Source organism: Acinonyx jubatus, chromosome A1, assembly GCF_027475565.1.
Source record: "Acinonyx jubatus isolate Ajub_Pintada_27869175 chromosome A1, VMU_Ajub_asm_v1.0, whole genome shotgun sequence".
Lineage (NCBI taxonomy): Eukaryota > Metazoa > Chordata > Mammalia > Carnivora > Felidae > Acinonyx > Acinonyx jubatus.
This window is the reverse complement of record NC_069380.1, coordinates 212,529,675-212,554,797: the sequence shown is the minus strand read 5'-3', so window position 1 is coordinate 212,554,797 and position 25,123 is coordinate 212,529,675. Positions and strand designations below refer to the sequence as shown.

Genomic DNA, 25,123 nt, shown 5'->3' with positions numbered 1-25,123 from the left:
TGGGTTCAGTTTTTAGTAGGGAAATGGAAAGGGGGGATATGGAATGTGGATAGACAAACAACTATCCAATATTACAAGCTCTTTGGCTATCCAAGAGCTTATTTTACAAATATATTTTTAAAATATTCATGCTCACATAAAATATGTATCAATTCCTCCTCAAATAGATAGAATCAAAAGTTAATTACTGTATTTAACCTCTAGTATAACATCTTTGGTTGGTGTTCAGTCCTCTTCATCATGTCTAGATGTAGCTCCAAATGGTTCAATGATATCATACTACAGGATGAATTGTTTTCCTTAAAAGCACACAAATGCAAAGTGGATAAAATGATAATTACTATCAAAACTTCCTTTTTTAGGGGACTTTTTGAGTGGAAAGGAAAGACTAAGAGTAAGGAAAGTAAGAAGCACAAAAGCAGTAAACATAAGTATATCTGTAAAAATCAGTCAAGTGACCCACAGAATTAAGGATATATAGTATACCTAAAACTTGGGGATGAGAGGAGTAAAAACTTAAGCAACCATCAACTTAATATAGATTGCTATGTGAAAAAGATGTTATATACAAACAGAATGGTAACCATAATTCAGAAATCAGTAATAGATATGCAAATATAATTTGAGAAAGGAATCCAATTAAATCACTAAGCAAAGCCAACTAATCATGAGAGAAGAGAGCAAGAGAAAAAAACAGAGAAAAACTTCAAAAATCACCACAAACCAGATTTTAAAAATGGCAATAAATACATACCTATCAACAATTACTATGGATGTAAATGGAAAAAATGTTCCAATCAAAAGACATAAGGTGAAGGAATTGATTAAAAAACATGACCCATCTATATGCTGCCTACAAAAGACTCATTTCAGACCTAAAGAAGCATACAGATTGAAAGTGAAGGAATAGAGAATATTTACCATGGAAATGGATGTGAAAAGAAAGCCAGGATAGCAATACTTATAAGGCACAAAATACTTTAAAACAAAGATGATAACAAGAGATAAAGAAGGACACTATATAATAATAGGGGAAAAATCCAACAAGAAGATAAAATCGTTGTAAATATTTATTCAGCAATATGAGAACACCCAAATACTTAAAGCAGTTAATAACAATCATAAAGGAAGTAATCAATAGCAATGCCATAATAGCTTAGGAATTTCACACCCAACTTACCTCAATGGGTATATCATCCAAACAGAAAATCAACAAAGAAACAGTGTCTTCAAATGACACGTTGAACCAGACGGATTTAATAGATATATTCAAAATATTCTATATTAAAACAGCATAATATGCATTTTTTTCAAGTCTACATAGGAGATTCTTAAGAACAGACCACATATTAGGCCACAAAATAAGTTTTAACCAATTTAAAAAGATCAAAGTCATACCATGCATCTTTTCTGAACTACAATATGAAACTAGAAATTAACCAGAAGAAAAACTCCGGAAATAGCATAAATACATGGAGGTTAAATAACATGCTAGTAAAAAATGAATGGGTCAACCAAGAAATCAAAGCAGAAATAAAAAAATACACAGAGACACATGAAAATAAAAACACAACAGTCTAAAATATTCAGGATGCAGCAAAAGCTGTTTTAAGAGGGAAGTTTATAGCACTACAGACCTACTTCAAAGCAAGAAAAATCTTAATCAAACAGTAGAAGGAAGGATATTCCAGTGGAAGGAAGGAGATAATAAAAATTGGAACAGAAATAAATAAAATAGAAACTAAAAACAAACAAAAAACACAACAGAAATGATCAATGAAAACAGGAGCTGATTCTTTGAAAACATCAACAAAATCAATAAACCTTTAGTCAGACTCATCAAAATAAAAAGAGAGAGGGAGAGAGAGAACAAACATAACGGAAATGAATGAGGAGAAATCATAAATGATGTCACTGCAATTAAAAGAATTGTAAGAGAATATTATGAAAAATTACATGCTAACAAATTGGACTACCAAGAAGAAATGGATACATTCCTAGAAACATATAACCTCCTAAAACTAAATCAGGAAGAAATAGAAAAATTGAACAGACCAATTAACAGAGGTGAAATTGAATCAGTAATCAACAACCTCCCAACAAACAAAACTCCAAGACCAGATGGCTTCACAGGTGAATTCCACCAAACATTTAAAGAAAAGTTAATACCTATTCCTTTCAAATTATTCCAAAAAATAGAAGAGGAAAGAAAACTTCCAAATTTGATCTATAAGGCTAGTATTACCCTGATACCAAAATCTAATAAAGATAGATAGACACACAGACACACAGACACACACAGACACACACAGACACAGACACACACACACACACACACAACAATGGGCCAATAACTCTGATGTCCATAGATGCAAAATTCTTAAAAAAATGAGCAAACTCAATCCAACAATACATTTTAAAAAGATCATTCACAATCAAGGGGGATTTATTCCAGAGATGCAAGCATGGTTCAGTATTCACACATTAATCAATATGATGCATCACATCAATAAGAGAAAGGATTAAAACCATATGATAATTTCAATAGACTCAGAATAAGCATGTAACAAAGTACAACATCCATTCATGATGAAAATCCTTAACAAAGTAGGTTTACAGGAAACATACCTCAACATAATAAAGGCCTTATATAAAAAGCCCACAGCTAATATCATATTAACTGGTGAAAAATTGAAACTTTTCTCACTAAGATCAGGAACAAGACAAGAATGTCTGCTTTCACCACTTGTATTCAACATAGTACTGGAAATATTAGCCACAGCAATCAGAAAACAGAAAGAAATAAAAGGCATCCAAATTGGTAAGGAAGAAGTAAAACTTTCACTATTTGCAGATGACATGATACTATATATAGAAAACCCTAAAGACTCCACCAAAAAACTACTAGAACTAATAAAATGAATTCAGTAAGGCAGCAGGGTATAAAATCAATGTAAAGAAATCTATTGAATTCCTATAAACCAATAATGAAGCAACAGAAAGAAAAATTAAGAAAACAATCTCATTTGTAACTGCACCAAAAACAATAAAATACCTAGGAATAAACTTAACCAAGGAGGTGAAAGACCTGTTCTCTGAAAACTATAAAAGTTGATGACAGAAATTGAAGACAACACAAAAAAATGGAAAGACACTCCATGCTCCTGGATTGGAAGAACAAATATTGTTAAAATGCTCATACTACCCAAAGCAATCTATAGATTTAATGCAATCTCTATCAAAATACCAATAGCATTCTTCACAGAACTAGAACAAGCCATCCTAAAATTTGCATAGAAGCACCAAAGACCCTGAATAGCCAAAACAATCTTGAAAAGAAAAAACAAAACTAGAGCTATCACAATTTCAGGTTTGAAGTTACAATAAAAAGCTATAGTAATCAAAACAGTATGGTACTGGCACAAATATAGACACATAGATTAATGAAACAGGATAGATAGCACAGAAAAAAAACCCCAAAACTGTGTGGCCTATTAATCTTTGACAAAATAGGGAAGAATATGCAATGGGAAAAGAGAGTCTCTTCAACAAATTGTGTTGGGTACACTAGACAGCTATGTGCAAAAGAATGAAACTAGAACTCTTTCTTATACCATAAACAAAAACAAACTCAAAATGGATTAAGAACTCAAATGTGAGACCAGAAACCATAAAAATCCTAGAAGATCACAATTGGTAATTGCTCTGACATCAACCATAACAACATTTTTCTAGATATATCTCCTAAGCCAAGAGAAATAAAAGCAAAAACAAACTTTTGGGACTACATCAAAATAAAAATCAAAGGAAAAAATCAGCAAAACTAAAAGAAAACCTACTGAATGGGAGAAGATATTTACAAATGCCATATCCAATAAAGGATTAGTATAAAATATATAAATAACTGATACAACTACACACACAAAAAACAAATAATCTAAAAAATGGGCAGAAGGTATGAGAGATGAACAGACATCTCTCCAAAGAGGACATACAATGGCCAATAAGCACATGAAAAGACGCTCATCACTCAGCATTAAGTAAATGCAAATCAAAACTTCAATAAGATATCACCTCACACCTGTATGAATGGCTAAAATCAAAAATATACGAAACAAATGTTAGTGAGGATGTGGAGGAAAAAGAACCCTCATGGACTTTTGGTGAAAATGCAAATTGGTTCAGTCACTTTGGAAAATAGTGTGGAGGCTCTTCAAAAAATCAAAATAGAATTTACATACAATTTAGTAACCACACTATTGGGGATTTATCCAAAAATATGAAAATACAAATTCAAAAGGATTATATTCACCCCTATGTTTATTGCAGTAGTATTTACCATAGTCAAATTATGGAAGCAGCCCATGCATCCATTGATGAATGGATAAAGAATGTGTAATATATATATATATATATATATATATATATATATATATATTAGCCACAGCTAATACAATATGATGTAATATATATATATAGATATATAGATATAGATATATAATAGAATATTATTCAGCCTTAAAAAATAAATTCATACCATTTGCTACAACATGGATGGAGCTAGAGAGTATAATGCAAAGCAAAATAAGTCAGAGAAAGAGTAATACCATTTGATTTCACTCATATGTGAAATTTAAGAAACAAAACAAATGAACAAGGGAAAAAATAAACCAAAAAACAGACTTGTCTATAGAGAACAAAAGGATGGTTACCAGGGTAAATGGGCGGTGGGTGGGGTGTGTGTGAAATGGCGAGGATTAAGAATACACTTATCAGGATGAGCACTGAGTAATGTACAGAATTGTTAAATCACTATCTTGTGCACCTGGAACCAATATAGCACTGCACGTTAACTATATTAGAATTAAAACAAAACACTTAATAAAAAACTATCTTTTGTTATGGTGGGCAATGGAAAAATGTGTGGTTGTCTACAATATACTTTCCTTTTTAGACAGGGATACAGAAAGTTCCTGATTTGTCACAGGAGTGGTTTTCTTTTACTTTTTATTTTCTTCTCTTTCCTTCTCTTTCTTTCTTTCTTTCTTTGAAGCTGTTAGATTCTCGTCTAATTTAGGTTCTTGATAGTCCTTTTAATATCTAACATTCTATTATATAAATATTGGGGAATGGAGGCATGGGAATGTCAATTTAGTTTTCCAGTTCGGAATGGGGCAGACAGAAAATGCTAAAACTATTTCTTGACAATTTATTCCAAAAGAGAAGTCCTCTGCTTTCATCTTTCAGGCACTTTGGTTTTATCCACTGACCTTGAATTTCTGCATATCTTTCTTATTCTATTCTTTACTTAATATGCTTCTATTTTATCACCTTTTCTCCTTCATCTTCTTAGAGCAATTCAGCCTAGTCTTTTTAATATCCCCTTCATTTGGAGTCTTCTCCTAGAGTATTATTTGTTATTACAGTCCTTCTGGGCTCAGGTCATGATCCAAGGGTCGTGGGATGAAGCCCCACATTGGGCTTTGCATTGAGCATGGAGCCTGCTTGGGATTCTTTCTCTCTCTCTCTCTCTCTCTCTCTGCCCCTCTCATCCACTCACACACTCTCTCTAAATTATAAATAATAATAATAAATTATTAAACATCTTTTTCTTAAGAGAGTGAGCAAAAAAGAGTGGAGGAGGGGCAGAGGGAGAGAGAGAATCTCAAACAGTCTCCATGGTCAGTGTGGAGCCTAATAAGGGGCTCAATCTCACAGGTTATGATCTTGAGATCATAACCTGAGCTAAAATCAAGATTCAGACACTTAACTGACCGAGCCACCCAGAAACCCCAACAAATAACTCTTACATCAAGGTATTTTTTATACCTTTATTAAAATAAAATGTATGACATGAAACTTACTGATGGATTGACATATTTCATAGTGAATACCAGGTTTATTATTTATTCTGAGATTAATTAAAATACTATTTAAATATTTTTTATGATATGGATGTACTTTTTGTTTTTTATTTTCATTTAAGTTTTTATTTAAATTCCAGTTAACATACAGTGTAATAGTAGCTCCAGGTGTACAATATAGTGCATTTTTTTTCTTTTGAAGACAGAACAACACTGTGATCATTCATCAATAAATGATGTAAATTTGAGTTTTCATATTTTTCATAAGACCTGAAAGTCTATGTCTAGGGGTAAAGCAGTACAGTTACACAATAACTTAGGGAACTATTTTTTTCTTTGTGCTAGTTTATCTCATTTTTAAAGGCTACATTTTAAATCACAATTACAGCTCGTGTAGTAGATAGATAGTGATTACAGACGGACAGATGATAGAAAAAGAAATGGGGAGAAAGGGAGAAAGGAAAAAAGGAAGGGGGGAGATGGAGGGAGAAAAGAATGAGAGAAAAGGAAGAAGGAGAAAGGGAGAGAAGGAGGAGAAAGTTAAGGAAAAAGAAATGGGATAGGAGAGGAAGGGAGGAAGAAAGCTAAAAAAGAAGGTAGGAAGAAAGGAAGGATGGAAGAAATGGAGCAAGGAAAGGGAAAGAAAAGGAAAGAGAATTTATTATAGATCATCTCTTGCTGAGTATCCTAATTATAAATATTCACAGTCTACAATACTTCATCTCATACTCATTTAATGGAAAACCTTTCAAAAAAATAATAGAATACCTTTTGCTTAAATGCCTCACCCTAGATAATTTCAAAAAATTGCAAACAAATGTGAGAGTTAAATGTAATGTAAGACTTACATTTTTTAATATATGGACATATTAATGCTATAGAATTTTTGTTTCCATTAGCACTGTTAACATTTAGTGGATAAAATGTAAAATTTCTTGAACATTCAGTATTCTTGAAATGTCATTCATATCTCCACTTCACAATGGCCTATTTATGTACTTATTTAACAGTCCTGGATGGTCCTAAGACTCTGAACTGTGGGTAAAAGATTTCGAAATCTTTAGGGGTGTGTTTGGAGGGTAATGGCATGCAAAACTTCACTCCTGATCAGGATGTGACTGAAGACAGCCTTTTGCATATTCCCCAATAAATTCAGGTGATTGTAGAAATAGTGTCCCTGTTACACTTGTGCTCAATCACACTGTATTTTATAACAACTAAGGTAAACTCTTTTTGAAGTACACAGACATGAGAATCAGGAAAGAGAGTAAGGAGAACACATGCTCTGGAATAGCCTGGAAGCTCTACCCTGAACATATATGTTCAACAAGCTCAATGTTTTCCTATTTAAGGGGGGAGGGGCATAGTCTTAACATACAGGTTTGTTTTTCTTATGAGTTTCAAGTGGTATTATCTATAAAGTCTTATGATAGTGCTGGTCACAAAATGTGCATTCAAGAAAGGTAGGTTATTATATTAACAGTGGTACACAGCTATTGATAACGTGAAATTTATATTCCTGATGCATTTTACTGTAGAAATTTTGAACTATGACTATATTTCAAAAGAAACTGTTATTTTCTCAATTGTTTTGAGCTGGAAACAACAGGAACCTTCAAATGATCCTTTTTCTGGCAAGGGTAGAGAGGCAGTCTCCAAGGTAACTAAATCCCAAACCATATCAGAGTTTAGAAATAAAAATCTATACTTTAAATTTCACTAAGAAGAACAAAGGTCATCAGTAACACTTTGCAGTTCAGTAGCACTATGTTTTGTTCAGTCAATCCTCTATTCACCCAGTCTTCAAGGTTAATAACCAATTATTACTAATTTCATACTATCGGCAATGCTAGTCAATTTAAGTAAAATTCAAGTCCTTAAGCATTGTTTTCTCTTTATATTTGGAAGTTTGGGTGTCTTAAATTAACAATTTTCCCCACTGAATTTTGCATGCATTGGTATATGAATAAACCTACATTGACCATTATAAAATAGAATGCTATTTGATAATATTTACCCCTATATTAAGATATAGGTTGGTTAGAATTATGTTTAAACTATTCAGAATACAATTTCCTGTTGGGTGAAGCAGTTGTATTTCTGTTTCTTTTAGTTATTTGATAACATATTCAGATGAAGTAAATGCAGAATTCTGTTAAGAATATGAAGAGGTACCTGGCTGGCTCAGTCAGAAGAGCATGTGACTCTTGATTTTGGGGTCGGGTCAGGAGTTCGAGCCCCACATGGGTGTAAAAATTACTAAAAAAATAAATAATCAATAAACTTTTAAAAACCCATAAATTTTTCTTTATTCCTTTCTATAATATCTGATATCAAGTTTTAATGCCAATGTGTTATTTCCACAATTCCAGCATGGGATTTGGATTATAAATGCTCATTGCATATTATAATGTAAGAGAAATTTTGTGTTTCTCTAGAAGTTTGAAATCCACTATATCCAATGATTTCTGCATGTCAGTGAGCCTCCAAATTATTCATATAATACTGAATGTATACTTTTTTTTTCTAATTTCACAGAAATGTCTTTTTTTCTAATTAAACAAAATACAAATGCACCTTTCAACTAAACAATTGCCCAAGCATATTTTCCACTAATAACCAACATACCAACTATAGAGCAATGTGCTAAAATCAAGTATGAGTCATCGTTTTTGTTTATAATACAAAAAGATTCTGATTATAAATTTAATGTTAGTCAAACATCATCAAGTTAGGTCACAACATTACTTGTAACATATATCATTGACAATAAGTACTTTTGAAAAAGATTTAAATATATAAAATATCAGCTTTGGAAGACTGAGGGACCTGAATTTTCTTTCCTGCATATATTGAGTAAAATATATACTTGCTTAAAACTATCTTTATAAATAATTTGATAAAACAAATGGAGAAAAAAACAGCCATGATTTGAGCTTTTACAAAATACAAAGTGTGCTATAATCAACTAAGCTATTAGTGTTGTCATTGACTATGGAATTCAGGGGAAAACAAAAGACTCCTTTGTCTCTTTAATTACAGTATTGGCAATAATCAGAATGTGAAGTTTTATGAGAATTTATCTACGGTCATGATAGATACATAAATAGATATTGTGAAATTGATAAAGGCTTTGTTCATTGATCAAGTTTTAGTTTTGCCCTTTCTTTACATTTGTGAACATTTTATAGAAAGGAAATAATGAAGCAAATGTTCCCCTTGATTTAATAAAAGTTTCATGGTTGATCAAACTATCATTTGGATTTAGTCATTGAATGCTCAAGAATCTCCTATTTTTTTTTATTAAACAAGAATGCATCCATAAAGAAAGAAATCAGGTCAAATGTTTATCTTCAGTTACTGAGTGCATAACAAATACATGAATAAATAGTTACAGATAGTTCCTGGACCAATGAAAGCCTGACAGGCAGTGATAGCTGGAATATAGTAAGACAGGTCTAAACAGCTGATATCTAAGTCATGAAAATGGTTACTTTTATTTACTTTTAAATATAATGCAGCCCTGAGGTAAAAATACTATCCCTTACTAGTCTTACCTTACTGTGTGTGTGTGTGTGTGTGTAATATTTTTCCTTTTAACCTCTTATTTTTTATTTGTTTATTTTTGAGATAGAGAATGAGAGAGTGAGCAGGGGAGGGGCAGAGAGAGGGAGAGCCAGAATCCCAAGCAAGCTCCATGGTGTCAGCGCAGAACCCAATGGCGGACACGGGGCTCGAACACACAAACCATGAGATCGTGCCTGAACCGAGATCAAGAGTCAGATGCTTAACTGACTGAGCCACCCAGATGCCCCTCTTTCTGTCTTCTTAAAGAGTTAAGATGGCTTGTATGTATAGGGCAGAAAGATTACAGAAAGTCAATCGTTTTGGGACTCAAAGCCTCTTTTTTTCTTATTATAATAATTATGATAAATATTAATAAAATCATCACCCTTTAAAATTTACATATGAAAGAGTTTTTAACAAATATTTAGAGAAAAAATAAGTGCGTATCATATAAACTATTTCAGAACATGGGAAATACAATATGTTTGCCAGCTCATTTTATGAGATTATCATATGCATGATACCCAAACAAGACAAAATTACACACACACACACACACACACACACACACACACACACATCTTGCAGGTCAATTTCTCTTGTAAAAACAAATTGAAAGACTCTACATAAAACATTAAAAAATAAATTCCAACAGTATTTAAAAAAATTAATTCAATAGAACTAAGTAGGGTTAATCCTAGGAATCTGAGGCTAATTAGTATCAATACAATTCCACAGATTAACAGATTAAAAAATAAAATCACCAAGCAACCTTAAAAGATAACACAAAAACATTTGCAAAATATGCTAGCAATTCTTTACAAAATGAAATCAGTAAATAGGGCTTGAAGTATATATTAATTTTAATAAAATGTATCTATTTCCAGTAGAAACATTGCACTTAACAGTTAAAACTTTTTTTAAATTTAAAGTCCTAGTTGGAAGAATAAGAAAAGTAACAACAAAAATAATATAATATACAGAGACATTTAATGATATTACTTGCAGAGTTATGCTTGTCCTATGTTATCAACTACCAAAGAAGAAAAAAGAAAAAAAAACTACACCAAATTAGATTTAAAGTGCATCATGATAACATATTCAAGATGAAAATTTAAAATTCTTAGTTTGCCTATATACCAGCAAAATCTATTCCAATGAAAATATTTTTAAAGTGCATATTGCATGTTATCAACAATTATAAAATAGGAATAATCAAATAGTATTGGTGCATTAAATACCAAAAGACACACATAAAAATACACAGAGACATAAAATGTTCCTGTATTGAACAAATCAATATTAAACAAATAACAATGATTATACAAATAACAAAAAGTTTTATTTTGTGTGTGTGTGTTTATTTTTGAGAGAGAGACAGAGACAGAGCATGAGTGGGGAAAGGGCAGAGAGAGAAGGAGAAAGAATTTGAAGCAGGGTCCAGGCTCTAAACTGTCAGAACAGAACCTGACGTGTGGCTTGAACTCAGGAGCCATGAGATCATGACCTGAGCTAAAGTCAGATGCCCAAATGACTGAGCCACCCAGGCGCCCCATGTAACAAAAAGTTTTAGAAAAATATTCAATATAATTGAAATTGTTAAAGATTTTGTAATTAATCAACTGGATAATAATTTCCTTTGGAGGCAAAAATGATGAGGAAATATTCTTTATTAACAACATGACAAAACTTGGGGCACTTGGGTGGCTCAGTCATTTCTATTGATTCAATTCTTGATTTGGCTCAGGTCATGATCTCACTGTTCATAAGACTGAGCCTGAGCTGACAGCATGCAGCCTGCTTGTGACTGTCCCTCTCCCTTTCTCCCTACCCCACTCACTCGCTCTTGCTCTCTCTGTCTCAAAACAAATAGACATTTAAAAAACTAAAAATATGACGAAAATAAAAGAAAATGTTGAAAATTTCAACATTAGATGAAAAATAAAGTAGTAAGGTAAATTGATGTGAATAATACAGTACTTGTTGGAATAGTATATAGTCTAGACACATTTAATGAATATTTGGAATTCAGAAGAATAGGGAAAGATGTAATAGTCAATAGAATATTTAAAAACAATGGCTAACCATTGAAAAAAACAAAACAGAAATAATTTTCAATGTAATATGTTAATAAGAATCAGAAAAACTAATTTTACATGGATAATACAATTCAAGTAAGTAGCATCATGTAAAGGTAAACATCAATTGGCACCATATATTTTGAGTCAGGGTGAGGAAGTCTTTCCAAAGCAAAACAGAAAATCCATGTTATTGATTAATATATATGATACCATAAAGTATTGAAAATAGATAAGACAATGTATAATAGACATAATCTTAAAAACTAGAATAAAGTATTTTAGAATATTAATACAAAAGATTAAACTCTCCCATTAAAATGAACAAATGATAAGGTCAAAAGAAATGCAGAGTAAATAAAAATAATTTTCCCCAAGAGGAGTGGGATAGGGCAGAATATATGAGGGAATGGTTATCAACAGATAATGTTATAAATAGGCACAAACTCTTGATGTGGAATAATTATATTTTCTGAAATTTAAAATGCACTTATCGTTCAGTATAATTTCAGTGCTAAAAACCTGTTACATGAGTATGCATATGAAAAAAGATATAAACAGTATGTCTACTGCAATTTTATTTATTTTTTAATATAATTTATTGTCAAATTGGCTTCCATGCAACACCCAGTGCTCATCCCAACAAGCACCCTCCTCAATGCCTATCACTCACTTTCCCCTTTCCTCCACCATCTATCAACCCTCAGTTTGTTCTCAGTATTTAAGAGTCTCTAATGGTTTGCCTCCCTCCCTCTCCGTCTCTGTAACTTTTTTTTTCTGCTTCCCTTCCTCCATGGTCTTCTGTTAAGTTACTCAAGATCTACATATGAGTGAAAACATGTGGTATCTGTCTTTCTCTGACTGACTTATTTCACTTAGCATAATACCCTCCAGTTCTATCCACATTGCTGCAAATGGCCAGATTTCATTCTTTCTCATTGCCAAGTAGTATTCCATTGTATATATAAACCACATCTTCTTTATCTATTTATCAGTTGATGGACATTTAGGCTCTTCTTATAATTTGGCTATTGTTGAAAGTGCTGCTATAAACATTAGGGTACAAGTGGCCCTATGCATCAGCACTCCTCTATCCCTTGGGTAAATTCCTAGCAGTGTTATTGCTGGGTCATGCAGTTTTATTTTAAAATGACTAAAAGTAGGGGCACACCTGGGTGGCATAGTCAATTAAACCTCTGACTTCGGCTAAGATATGATCTCGCAGTTCATGAGTTCCAGCCCCACATCAGGCTCTGTGCTGACAGCTCAGAGCCTGGAGTCTGCTTTAGATTCTGTACCTCCCTCTCTCTTTGCCCCTCCCCCTGCTTGCACTCTGTCTCTCTCTCAAAAAGAAATAAACATTAAAAAAATTGTTTTTCCAAAGACCAAAAGGAGAATCAACCTTATCTATCAATACGGGAACAGTTAAATATGGTCAAAAATACAGTAATAGTTTCATATATTCTGATATGATATCTTCAAGACATAAGAGCAAGTTTGAAATAAAAAAAGAAAACATTCCATATAATTTAATTATATTAATGTAACAAGTGGACTATATATGTCATATATATTTAGTGTCCTTACCATAGAAAATGTCAGGAATGACATCAAGCAAAACATGAAGACGGGTTACCCCTGGAAAAAAGTATGTAGGATATTCTAATTTATCTACTTTTGCATTATCAGTATATTTACAATAAAGCAATATTTATTCACTAATTACATTTTATTGATGTATAATTGACCTGCAATATTCTATTGGTTTCACGTGTGCAGTGCAGTGATTCGACATTTGTATGCCATGAGAACAGCTCACCACCTAAGTGTAGTTACCATCTATCACCATACAAAGGAAATACATTATTATTGACTGTACTTCCGTCATCATGATTTATTTATTTTATAACTGGAGATGTGTACCTTCTTGATCACATTCATCCATTTTGCCCACCTGTCACTCCCCTTCCTCTCTAACAACCACTGCTCTAATCTCTGTGTCTGTGAATCTGGATTTTGTTTTGTTATGAATCTATCCTTGGATTAACTCTAACCATCAATTAACTAGGATTTGGACCTAGCTCGATTGGCCAAGCTTCCTGAATTAACATTGGAAGATGACAGTGCACTATTTTGGACAATAATTATTGGAACAGTATTTTTTTTTATTTTTTTTTAACATTTATTTATTTTTGAGACAGAGAGAGACAGAGCATGAACGGGGGAGGGGCAGAGAGAGAGGGAGACACAGAATCGGAAGCAGGCTCCAGGCTCTGAGCCATCAGCCCAGAGCCTGACGCAGGGTTTGAACTCACAGACCGCGAGATCGTGACCTGAGCTGAAGTCGGACGCTCAACCGACTGAGCCACCCAGGCGCCCCTGGAACAGTATTTTTAAAACTCACACGGAAATTGTCACTTTTTAACATAAAGATTTGCAAGAATGCTATTAATGAAATTAATGGAAATCTTTCTAGGAGTTTACTAGGAGGAAACATTTTTCTAATTTGAACATCACTGATAGATAGATTTCTCCTGAATAAAACCTTATGGATGTGGTTACTAACAACTGGTTATTATTACTTATTCACATTATTTTTTATAAATGTTAGAGTTATGCAGAAGAATAATATTTAATAAGATGAAAGATTTTAGTATGCGTTTTTTCATGGCCCTGACTTTGTGCATTAACTTTTATGTATTTTAATTACATAAGCAATTATGATTATTATAGAAAAATTTGTATTCTATCAAGAGTAAGAAAAAAGTTTGAAATGTATAATCCTAACAAAGGCAAGTATATTGATATGTTGTTTTATTTGCCTTTAATTTGGGTAGTGTATATTTACTATTAAATGTGCATATCCACAAGCCTACTAAATATCACATTCATATGTTGCATATACACAAACATATATAAGAAACATAAAAACATACACATTTTCAGAAAGTTGCTATCATTACATATATTTTTGTGTACCCTGAGGTTTTGTTCTTTTTTTAACTTTGCAATTAACTTTTTTCTTGTTTCCACTAACATATTTTTTTACTATTATAAGTTTGGTATAATTCCTCCTGAGTTATTGTGTACTGAAAGTAAATGGAGGGGTGCCTGGGTGGCTCAGTTGGTTAAGCATCCGACTTCGGCTCAGGTCATGATAGAGCAGTTCCTGAGTTCAAGCCACCATTGGGCTCTGTGCTGACAATTCAGAGCCTGGAGTCTGCTTCGGAATCTGTGACTCCCTCGCTCTCTGCCCCTCCCCCATTCATGCTCTGTCTCTCTCTGTCTCTCAAAAAATAAATGTTAAAAAATAAATAAGTTAAAAAAAGATGAAGTGAATGGGATTTTTCACAGTTTCAAATAAGGCTATAATGTGAATAATTTAAACTACATCTTCATGAAGTTTAAAAATCAAGCTTCAAAACATCAATCAATTTGATGAAAAAGCATTAAATATCCTTTATGCTCGTTGCTAATTCTTAAGGGTTTTATATTTTTGTTAAGCTTATGAATGGATTAGGTTTATCTGATATATTCTTTAACTGGTCACGGTGGTATTAAAGAAGCTCTTGACGATTATAATAAGCAATTCCCTGAACTCTGATTTGTAAGAATAACTGCATTCTTTTCTCCTAACTGATCATCTCAAGTTTTTAGATACCACCAAAAAATGTAGGAAATAATACTTGACTTCTCTTTCCTTAGCACTTCTATTTCTATTCCTGTTACCACTATGGCTTAAATATTCAAACAGTCTTTAAGGAAAGCCGTAGAGTCACAGGTCATACCGCTTTGTTCTTTAATGAGAGAGCCTCTCCTGTGTCCCTCTCTTGTAGAAACTTCAGTTTTATACTCCCCACCATACCAACGATGTCATTAACAAGATTTTTATAAACTTAGTGACTTTGTAAGAAATATTTTGTCATAGACTGATTGCCAAATTTTTTCTTACTGAATCTGTTGTACGTTCTAATATTGAAGTGTATTTGCACTCCTAAAATATATTTACTTAATCATGAGTGTAATTACACTAAACGGAACTGAAATTGATTGTTATTTTGAATTTAACTCTTAGTGGTGGGATTTGGCAAGACTTTATGCGCATCATTTGTGTCAAAATTATAACAGGTCCTTGAAATGGAAGAATATGGACAACATTTTATAATACAAATCATTTTATTCTTGTTGGAAATGTAATAATATATGTCCTCACTACAGTTCTAAATTCTCTAAAGTTCTGATATCAAAATATATCTGGAGCCAAGGGTTTTGAGTACAAGATTGTGATATCCTTGAACTCATTACTTCTTTTTGTGTCCCTCTGCTTTTTTCTTTTTTTAAATTTCTTTTTAATTTTTTAACCTTTATTCATTTTTTGATAGAGACAGAGCATGAGTGGGGGAGAGGCAGAGAGAGAGAGAGAGAGAGAGAGAGAGAGAGAGAGAGAGAGAGAGAGAGAATCCGAAGCAAACCCCAGGCTCTGAACCGACAGCACAGAGCCAGACCGGGGCTCGAACCCACGAACCTTTAGATCATGACCTGAGCTGAAGTCGCACGCTTAACCGACTGAGCCACCCAGGTGCCCCCCTCTGCCTCCTATTTTTTTTTAATTTTTTGATTGTATTTGCCAGTTTCAGCTTTATTTTATGTATTTTATATGTATTTATCAAAATTCCTGTTTCTAATTCATTTGATTTACTTTTGTATACTGTTTGTCCTTTTTCCCCTGGGGTTATCAATTCTTTTAAAACTTTTAAAGTTTTAACTATATTCTGGCACTATTTTAATTTCCCATTCTGAATTAGAACTCCACTCTTGTTGCATATTTATTATATCTTACTAACTTGTGAAATTGTGGAAGTTAGTGTAAATAATTTGAAATGGAAAAATGGGAAAATGGGAAAATAAATATAATTTTACATGTATTTTGAGTGTTTACAGAAAAATTATTTCATTCTGTTTCACAATCATTTTATATTTCAGCATATTCCATAATAAACATTACTGTCCTCACTCTATAAAGTACTTATTTTATACATAATTTTATTTAAAATCTATTCATAATTTAGAAGCTCTGTAGAATAGATCAAATTATATTCTCATGTCAAATGAAAATAGTTGCCACCCCTCTCTCTGCATTAAGAATTAAAATCTAGCCTTCCTTACTATGAAACGCTTTTAAGAATTAGTTTTAATAATGCACAAATTTATTTTATTCATAAAATCCTATATGTAGTTAGATTTGCAAAATCTAAGTGTCTTGATAATATTTACAAAAGTTGGAAATTGTGCAAAGTAACAAAATTATTCCCCAAGGAGACATAACAGGCCAGACACCTTTGTTTATCTTAAGTTTTATTAAATAAGGTGTAGCTTACTACTAAAAAAAATGCTCAATTAAAATGGAAAATACATAAAATATAACGTTTAATCAAAATAATTTCTTCATAGACCTGTTTAGCGATTTTTGTCTTTTCTTTCAATATATTTAGTAAATATTCAATATATTTAGTAAATACTTCTCAGTAAACTTGTAAAAATATCTTATGTTGTCTGTGTTAATATGGCACTGAATCTCAAGCGTACTGATTGAATAAATATGGTGTTTATAGGTAGACAGCAAAATTCTGAGCTTTCATTTTCATATATAGCAATGGAAATAAAAGGTGTTTGATAGTAAATAAATGATTTTCAGCAATAATAAATATAACAACAGAAAAAAAGGAATAATAAAAATGTTATGGTTTGGCCCAATTTTCATTTTGTATATACTGGTGTGTTATTTTTGTCAAGTGCCAGAAACTTTCTGACAATTATTTACCATAATATACTCAAGGGAAATTTTCCAGGCATAAGTGCATCAAGAAAAACTCCAGGCCATACTTGGTAATAGATCAGCAAGCCACATAAAAACATGGAGAACCATAAAACATATTCTGAACCAAAAGAATCTATACATGAACCAAAATAAACTCAAAATTTTATATTTTATCAGAAACCTGTAACATGAAAATGTAAGCCCGCTATTTCTCATCAGTGCCTAGAATTCCATACACATAGTAACATCAATAAATATTTGATGGATGAATGAAGAAATACCAAGCCGTAGCTATAGTTGCAGTTATTGAGGCTTCAGGAGATTCAATAACTAAACAGAATAATGATAGATTAAAGAGAGATTGATGATAGACACAGGACAAGGTAATCTAATTAAAATGTGTTCCAAAATTCTCAAATTATATGCAGTTCTTTATAAAGTTCCACATTACAGGAATATCTTTGATGGGTTTTAAGAAAACTTATGGGAATTGACTAGATCACACATTTGCTGAGGAACAGTCTTACTGAATTGTGTCTGGATAGGTATTGTTTCCACGGCTGTCACATTCAGAATAATCTGTTCTTGAACCATAACTATAGACAATAGGTTATGTAGAATGAGAGATGTTTATTTTTCCTACTCATGATAAATTAATATTAGTAAAGTTTAATTATTTAAAATGCTCTATAAGGGGCGCCTGAGTGGCTCAGTCAGTTGAGCCTCTGACTCTTGACTTTGATCCAAGTGTCATGATCCAAGGGTCATGGGATTGAGTCCTGTGTCAGGCTCTGCACTGAGCATGGAGCCTGCTTAACATTCTCTCTCCCAAGGGAGCCTGGGTGGCTCAGTCAGTTAAGTATTGGACTCTTGATTTCAGCTCAGGTCATGATCTCACAGTTTCATTGAGTTCAAGCCCCACTTCTGGCTCTGTGCAGCCCCTATAGAGCCTGCTTGGGATTCTCTCTCTCTGCCCCTCCCCTGCTTATGTTCTGTCTCTCTCATATTAAACTTAAAAAAGAAAAAAGAGTCTCTTTCTCTCCCCTGCACGTGTACTCTCTAAAATAATTTTTTAAAAATGCTCCGTAAAAATATCAAATCAGAACTTTTACAGTTGAACTGTCTATCTTCAAGTCATATACATTTTATGCTAGTAGTTTAGGAGCCAGAGTGCTTCCCCTTACCAGAAAAAAACTAAATAAATAAAAAATAAGAGTATAAGTGTATGTGTGTGTGAAATAAATGATCAAATATCATTTACTTCCAAAATAGGAAGTTAAATACAAGAAATTATATAGTTGTGGCTTTGTCAATTTATTGATAATTATATCAAAATTTGTTATTTATTTTGATGTTATATAGTCAGGCATATGTAGATTACTATTTTATTTGATTGCCCTGATAAACTGCTCTGTTAGTAGGTCACAATCTACTTCATCACTAATATCTGACTTCAGGTTTGAGGGTTGTTGTTGTTGTTTATAATATTTTTCTTCTTTTTAAATTACCTGACAAGTACAACATTAAAATTTTTTTTAATGTTTATTTATTTTTGACACAGAGAGAGAGAAAGACAGAGCATGAGTGGGGTAAGGGCAGAGAGAGAGAGGGAGACCCAGAATTTGAAGCAGGCTCCAGAATCCAAGCTGTCAGTGCAGAGCCCGATGCAGGGCCCGAACTCACGGACTGCGAGATCATGACCTGAGCTGAAGACGGATCCTCAACTGACTGAGCCACCCAGGTGCCCCCGCCAGGTACTATTTTAACTGTTTGAGGTAATTTTAGAATTAGAGTCAGGCTGAGGTAATTCTAGAATTAGAGGCAGGATGGCATTGCCTATCAGAGACAGTGATCACAAAAGAGACATTATACCTCAGGGGCTTTAGTAATGTTCTCTCTCTTCATCTGAATAGTGTTTGAGATATTCGAATTCATTGAAATTTCACTGAGTGAAATTTCATTTATTCAATGAACACTCATTGAGCTACACACTGACAATTTTTGTACTGCCACTAATTTTACTAACGTAAAAAATAAGTGTTAATCATTTTCTGATGTTTTTAAATGGATGTCATTTCTTTTTACTCTCCATGTTACCAAATAGGTATATCCAATTGCTCTTTAGCACTGAATTTTGGGTAACTGGGGACAAAAGCACCTATGGGTGATGAAGGATGCTATCCAAGAGATAGTGAGGCCCAGAGCCTTACAATATTATATTATGGTTGGATACCTTACAGCTGATCCAATAGGGACAAATGGTCAATATCCTTAAAATTAGCCTTAATGTCATCCGAGATGAAGCAAATAAAAGATTTCGAAGGGTCATTTGATTCATCTGGTTGGCTACTTTGGTTCTGCTGTTAGATTCTAGAGTTATGGCTCCCTTTTGGGACAAAGGAATTCTGGCATATTTCTCCAAGAAATCTCTACCTGATAAGCAAACAGGAGTGGAGGAACTAAGACTTGTAGTGCTCTGAGGCCAGAGCTGTTTAGCTATTCATTCCCAGTGTGGAGAATTGCTTTTTGGAGCCAGATAAGAGGGAATAGTGGAAACAGCCCCTGTAGGTCTTTGAAGCCAGGAACTAAGCTAAGGCTGGTTTAGAGGACTGAAGATTCCTACAGCACTAAGTTTGCAACAATCTATGACCCAGTGTCCTGGCTTTTTCAATGGTGGCAGAGAATGGGTTGGGTGGGGAGTGTTTTGCTTAAGGGCCTCCATTTGTTGGAGTTAAGAATTGGAGGATTTTAGCAGTCTTTTTAGTTCAATCATCTATGGTATGGGGGAACTTATTTGGTAACTAAAGAGGAGCAGACATAGATTTTTTATTCTACCCTGATCCTCTTAAATAGTAGAGAAAGATCCCAGTTCAGTCTATTAATTACTATAGAGTGAAAGGCCACATGAGTGGATTCAACATCCAGAGGAAGGCCAGAATTTTCCTAAAAAACAATTTGGAACCATGCACAGGTTTCCTGAGTTTCTAGGTACAAGCCTGAAATTTATTCCAGTCGACAAGTTTTGGGAAAACACCTAAAGATTGCCAGGTGACATTACTTAGCGACTGCCAGATCATATAACAATGTCCAATCATATAACATGGCAGGGAGTTGGTCTCTTACCTGAAGTTCTAGAGATTTTCAGGATCTCAATTAGTTGTTTTCATTCAGTGTCTGGCCTGGTCTTCGCCAGTGAGCATGTGAACTAATTGGTACACATTGGAGAAAACTAAATTTGAAAGACTATATTAAATTCCTCAGCAAATTTGTGGGGATCCTCAGCTACTTTGGGAAGAATGGTTCACAATTAAGCCTCAGTCCAAGGGACATAAAGAATTAGGGCCTTAGTATAAGAATCCTCAGTGGGTCTGATTTTAAAGGTGCAGTTTCTAAGTTCATTGACAGGGTTACATGAAGAGGTGAAGGGTATTCAGAGGTGCCACAGGGGAAGAGAATGAAGCATGGGAGGAGGGAGCAAAGAGGACTTTGATGGCTTTTTACTTTTTTTTTTTGCCTTGGTCAATTTAGAAAGGGTATTTTGTAAAAAAGAAATTTTAGAGTTCTGAATATACTTGGAAACCTCACAAATACCAATTGAAGTAAGTGTGCCATTCAGTTTTATTGTAGAGGTATGGTCTTCTAATATAGTTCTGAGAAGAGTAAGTTTGGGAAGGAAGTTCCCCTAATGGCCACTGAAATTATGAAAGTAACTTGGTTAAGTTAATACAATTAGTTAAGAATTCACATGAGGAAAGACCACAGTTTTTAAACACAAAACTGGCTGAGGTCCCCAAAAACGATACTCCTGAGAGAGTCTGGCAGATTGAAATCCCAGTATTACAAATCAGAGTTCCATTAAAAACAAAAACAATGGAATACTCACCAGTAAAGACAAAAACTTTTAAACAGATCCCAAAGAAAGTCAGAGTTCCAACAAAAGGAGGGAGCTCAGATCTGAGAGACTTCCCAAACCTAAAGGAGAGACAACTTGCAAAAGCAGAGAGCACAAAGGGCTCAGGTGGGTACTTCACAGTTTACTGGGTTTAGTTTCTTAAGGGTTCATCATTTCTGGATCCTTCTCTGATCACCACATAATGTTGACTTTGAGAAAATAAGAGCCAGCTATTTTACAAAAAAACAAAACAAAACAAAACAAAAAAAAACCTTACTTGAGAATAACAAAGAATTGCAATTCAGAACAAGCAAACTATGCCTAACCATCAGCAAGTCTGGAGAAGAGCTGAGAGGGGCTTGCTTTTATAGGGGAAAAGCTGAAACTGTGAGGTTCTGTTACAGTTTCTCAATTGCTGGAGTGTGGTAGTTTCTCATTGGCTGGGCTGTTGCTGGACTAGGAGAAATTCTTCCTTCCTTCTGCTGGGGTTTATAAAGTAAGCTTCTTCCTGTTGGGGAAGGCGAGGTGCCTTCTTACCATGAGGGGTAGAGAATGAAAGCTCCCTCTCCAGGGCTTTCCCACTCCATTTTTAATGAACTTTCCCTTCTTTTCAGTTTGAAGACACAGATGGATTGAATTCAAGGCCCTGGAGAATTGCTATTCTCTGTCCTGTTTTTCTGCCTCAAGGAACCACCACAGTTGTAACATCACAGTGCCTTGGTGTAGCCCCCATTAAAACCCTCCTCTTCAGAGTTTAGCAACACATATTTAGAAAACAATTGAATTTATTGATAATATGTGGCTTCTTTCATGAGTTTTATTGCTCCCTGAATTGCCTTTCCCAGAGCATGAGCTTAGTTGTTGAGGCATTTCTAAGTTGCTACCTGTAAGAAGACAAGGACTATTGTTCAATCCAAGCATGGCTAGTCCCCCTAGAGGTTAGAGAGAAAGGGAGATTTATTCCTCAATGATAATTTCCAGAGCACTTGCTTGTCAAGAAATTGTCAGGAGAATTTTTGATCATCTTATTAGCTTAAACAACACATAAAATTTTATAGAGCTCATTGTCTTGCAAATTTTGCCCAGAATAATACCCGAGCAGCAGACACTAGATGCAACTTACTATATAACAGGCATGGTGAAAGCAGTTTTTGTGTATAATTTAATCATCACATGACATCTATGATTTAGTATTAGCCTCGTTTAACAAAAGAAGACTGGGGCACAAAGATATTAGGTCACTTCCCAAAGAATCAATAATGTCCTGTCTTTTGTATTTCATGTTGGTATTACAAAGATCAGGTCTGCCCGCCCATGGTCCCATCTAACTAGCAGGTTTTCTTCTGAGGCGGCATGCCCTCCTGGTTTTATTCAAGAGTGCCAATAATGAGATAAAAAACTGAGTTTCAACCAAATTCACAGCAGCCTCAGGTACAACATCAAAAAAAGTAATTTAAGCACTCAAAGACTGCAACAATCGATAAAACAAATGAGAGGTGATTGCACATGAAAAATGGCCATTCACATTTCGTCAGTTTTTGTTCACACTTCATAATGAACAACTTCAGTCGCCTCCAGAAAGCTGTGTTTCCAGGTATATCTGGAAAATCTCATAAACGTCTCACAAAGGTTCAAACATAATTTTATTCCATCATGCTGTAAACACTAATTATATAGAGGCCAAATGTATGAGAGGCAATTCCCCCAGACACTGGGGTTTTCAAAATAAAGAAATAGCTCAGGATGTTGCAGACAAAATAATAATAATAATAATAATAATAATAATAATAATAATAATAGCAGCAATAATACAATAGTAATAGCAAAGAGGAGGAGGAGGAAGGAGAAATTCTCTCTTTGTGTAGGCACTTTGCTAAGTCTTTTGTATTCTTCAGTGTCTCACTGTATATTATAATAACATTAATGGAAAACAATTCATACCCACTTTTAATGAATCCAGAAGCAGAGATTTGGGGAGATTTAGTGACCTACTCAACATCTCACATGTTGCCAATTGCAGATTTGCTTTTGAACTAATGCTTATTTAATATCAGAATCCACTAGAGAAGTTAAAAACATTTTGTGCCATACATACTCAAGATGTTCCCAAAGCAGAGCTCTTTACATGCTAATATTTTACAGCATTAATGAGAATATTTTTTTCTTATATGCGAACTACTACCACTCTGATAATTAGTATTCATCTGCAGCTACTTTTTAAAACTTTATTGTAGGTTCTAGAAAACTACTGCAGACATCTTACTTACAGCAGAGACAGCTGATGGCTCCCCAGCATGGGTCTCTCCTTCATTATCAAAATATTAGCACTCTTGATTTAAGTTGGACTATTGCTGGCCGAATTTGATCCTCTAGAAGGCAGATAACAAGATGAATTTTCCACTCAAAACATGTATTGAAGGAAATGCCTGTAAAGGATAAAGGAGAGAAGAAACATGAGGAGGCAGGGATGGTCTTGAGACAGAGATTTAGGTTTGACATCTGTGAACTGAGAGAAGGAAGGAAGTAGGATCGAGTGAGAAAGTTTCAGACCGCAGAGCAGTTCTAAGAAATATTTACCTAGGGTTACAGAGAGCTCCAGAAGAAAGATGGTTAGAAATGTTCTCATATGTTGGGAAGGAATGGCCTGGCTCCAGTATACCCTCATACTAAGTCATTAGCTGGATACGGCTGCGAGGGAGTATAGCCTCAGTTTGAACACCGGTGGTTCCCAAATGTGTGGCAAGTGGAGGCCATCAGCTAAGTACCTTTTTCCCTTGAAGGGAAATTCGAGTGGTGTACTGTGTAGGCTGGTACAACTAGCCAGTCATCTGTGAATGCGAAGTATGTCCATATAACTAAGATCGAATTCAATGAGATATAAGCTAAAGTATGCAATGCTTATTCCTACCTTTACATTCTTCCTCCACCCTCAGCTTGCACCATGTTCACAGTAGCATGTCATCTCAAATGATTCAACGGACCGAGGACAAAGGAGATAGGAGAAACCAGGGTCCCTGGATAATGGAGGAATGCCAAAACACCAACCATGATAAGAAAAAAGAAATGCCTATACCCATTCAATAAATATTGTCATAGAGTTCTATGGCACACAGCTGAATTTCTATCTTAACTAATACAGTCACATTTAGAGATGAAATGGAAAATTTTGCTGAGGCAGCGATGCCTCAGGTAGATTAAGAAAAAAGGGGTATTTTAAAATAAATGGTTCTGTAAGAAAACACTGTAACAATAAAAGCAGGTTTTAACATTGGCGGAGACATTGCGTTTTGGAAAAAGAAGGGAAGTTAAATGCTTGGTCAAGATGAAACCAATAGAATTGCTGACATGATGAGAGAGAAGGAAAATTAATGAAGAGTTCAAGATTTTGAAATTGTTGATTGGGTGAATGATGATATCGTTAAACAAAACAGAAAGCATGAAGATGGGTCAGGACTACTGGGAGGATGATGATGAATTTAGTTTTTGTTGAATTAGATTGAATTGCTGATGAAACATTTAAACTTGGTCGCCCTGTGTAAGGAGAAGATTGAGTCTGTTCAGCCAGTGAAACAGATTCTTTATGAGCATAGTATCTTTCCTCTAAAAATTTCCTAAACCATTAGAGAAAGTTATGCATGTGAAATAAAGTCATAATGCAGTATTTAGGGTTTCCATTTGCAATGGATGATGGTTTTTTGTTTTGTTTTGTTTTTGTTTTTCATTTACCACATATGGAAAATATCTTTGAGTAGTGAAATGACACTTCTTTGTGGTTCTTTGTACATTTCCTAGTTTAACCATTATAACCCGAGTAATATAGTGATTTGTGCCACTCTTTCGTAGAGTGTCTATATCCAGAGATAACTAAATCTTTTATACCTTATCTTTGTCTATTCACCTCCTA

At 34.0% G+C, this 25,123-nt stretch overlaps 1 long non-coding RNA gene across 1 annotated transcript in view; it reads right to left on the bottom strand.

Moving 5' to 3' along the window:
• The window catches only part of LOC113603253 (uncharacterized), a 42,594-nt gene extending 18,359 nt beyond the window's left edge, over nt 1-24,235 (bottom strand). The window contains exons 1-3 of the long non-coding RNA XR_003424825.2: nt 24,128-24,235; nt 23,487-23,645; nt 13,097-13,147 (exon numbers count right to left, since the gene is read on the bottom strand). This is a non-coding gene — a long non-coding RNA (uncharacterized LOC113603253). The remainder of the gene's footprint in view (nt 1-13,096; nt 13,148-23,486; nt 23,646-24,127) is intronic.
• Between the last annotated feature and the right edge of the window lie 888 nt (nt 24,236-25,123).